Below are 2,500 nucleotides of genomic sequence, written 5' to 3' on the forward strand. Positions count from 1 at the left end.
TTCCTGCGGTGCCAACGCTGTCGTAGAGTCGATACGCCATCTTTGGTAGAAGGCAACCATTCCGCTGTAAATGAGTACGTCGCTCGTAGTTCAGTCACCTCGCAGCACTGCTCAGTAAACTATGCAGGCCCACATAGATAGATCAAATACGCAAATGCCCCTATACATGCTGAACGTCTGTGCAAACAAAAGGAACCACACGTCACCCACACACTCTATCACACACTACTCTCTGCCTGTAACAGACACAGATGCAATAATTAAGCACCACCATGGACCAACGTCCGGTGCATCCTATCCGCCACAGTACACCAACCAGACTATGATAACCAGGCCACGAGGTCCAATCATAAAACAGAATATCCCACTCGTCCGACAACCACAATTGCTCAGATAAGCCACCAACACCCACACATGTCCCACACAGGGGTGCACCCAACATCACCACACTGCCTCGTCTTACAGAACAAACACACTGGCAGGAATGAAACACACAGGTCTGCCGCAACCTCGGACACGGCGCGCCCCCTCTCACTACCGAAAAGCGCATCCCAACGTGACATACCTCCTTTGACACACTGACGCTGCCTCGGGCATCCACTTCCTACGGTCAATATGAACGAACCTCGCCCCGCCCCCCCCCCCCCCCCACCAACACGCCATCCCATACCACAATGTGTACCGTACCCAAACCTAACGTGTACTGTACTACAACGCAATGTGTACCAAAACACAACCCAGTTTGTACCTTAACCTAACCTATGTCACCTTAACCTAACCTATGTCACCTTAACCTAACCTATGTCACCTTAACCTAACCTATGTCACCTTAACCTAACCTATGTCACCTTAACCTAACCTATGTCACCTTAACCTAACCTATGTCACCTTAACCTAACCCATCTTGCACCTTAACCTAACCTATGTCGCCTTAACCTAACCTCTGTTGCACCTTAACCTAACCTGTGTTGCACCTTAACCTAACCTGTGTTGCACCTTAACCTAACCTGTGTTGCACCTTAACCTAACGCAATTTGCACCGCAATGTAACGCAATTTGCACCGCAATGTAATGCAATTTGTACCGCAATCTACCCCAAGTTGTACCGCAATCTACCCCAAGTTGTACCGCAATCTACCCCAAGTTGTACCGCAATCTACCCCAAGTTGTACCGCAATCTACCCCAAGTTGTACCGCAATCTACCCCAAGTTGTACCGCAATCTACCCCAAGTTGTACCGCAATCTACCCCAAGTTGTACCGCAATCTACCCCAAGTTGTACCGCAATCTACCCCAAGTTGTACCGCAATCTACCCCAAGTTGTACCGCAATCTACCCCAAGTTGTGCCGCAATCTACCCCAAGTTGTGCCGCAATCTACCCCAAGTTGTGCCGCAATCTACCCCAAGTTGTGCCGCAATCTACCCCAAGTTGTGCCGCAATCTACCCCAAGTTGTGCCGCAATCTACCCACGTTGTGCCTTAACCTAACCCACGTTGTGCCTTAACCTAACCCACGTTGTGCCTTAACATAACCCACGTTGTGCCTTAACATAACCCACGTTGTGCCTTAACCTAACCCACGTTGTGCCTTAACCTGCTCTGTAAATGGCATATGACACGTTACATTAATGTATTGTTGTCCAACCGCAACCCGCTCAGAATGTTGTGTACACAGCTACGTGTCATCTCCCCATAACAGCTGTATTGCAGTGTGGTACGCCATAGAGACGTGTGGGAGTAATGGACGCAGTGGATGGCGATCAGCATGAGCCGTCTGTTCATGTAGTGGCGCGTGTATGCAGACATAGTAGTCTCTTCTCACACAATGTGATAGCACGGTGTCCCGCGTTCCACATCTGCGACATGCTACAGAGGCCGGTTGACAGTTCGTCGCGCAATGGACATCGCATACGTACGGGGGCACCTTCCACGTGCCCTCTAGTCGGGCACATTTTGTTGCGTGGATGTGAGCGGATGTAGTGTGTCTTGACACCTGACAGGCAGGCATGCAATAATAGTTGACTTTGCAAACGGGGATGGACGTGGACGTGTACGTTTACTGGTGACGTTACGCAAATGAACAACTGGTAACCCGTTGTGGTGCGGTTGATCTTGCTGGAGGTACATCTGTGAGGGCAACGATCGGTACAGCTATGACGCGGTTGTGTCAGCGATACCCACCACACCAATGAACGTGAATGTGGATCTGGGTGTGAAGCGATACGCGGCTGTGGGTGGGTGGGACTGTCCCCGGCCGGTGAGGGGGGGGCCGCCCGGCGTGCTGGCCGCGCGGTGCGTGGGCGCACGCGCTACAGCCGGCTGGTGGGGGCGCCCAGTGGCAGGCGCGCCGGCCGACGGACGCGGCAGGCGGCGCAGCTGCGCGCCGGGGCACCCTGCGCGCGGCGCCGTGCAGCCAAAGTGGGTCCTCGCCGGCCCGGTGCGAAGCGCGGTGGACATCTGCAGTGTGCTGGTCCGATTGAGGACTGTGTGCGTTGAGGA

This window comes from Schistocerca cancellata, unplaced genomic scaffold (genome assembly GCF_023864275.1).
Source record: "Schistocerca cancellata isolate TAMUIC-IGC-003103 unplaced genomic scaffold, iqSchCanc2.1 HiC_scaffold_24, whole genome shotgun sequence".
Lineage (NCBI taxonomy): Eukaryota > Metazoa > Arthropoda > Insecta > Orthoptera > Acrididae > Schistocerca > Schistocerca cancellata.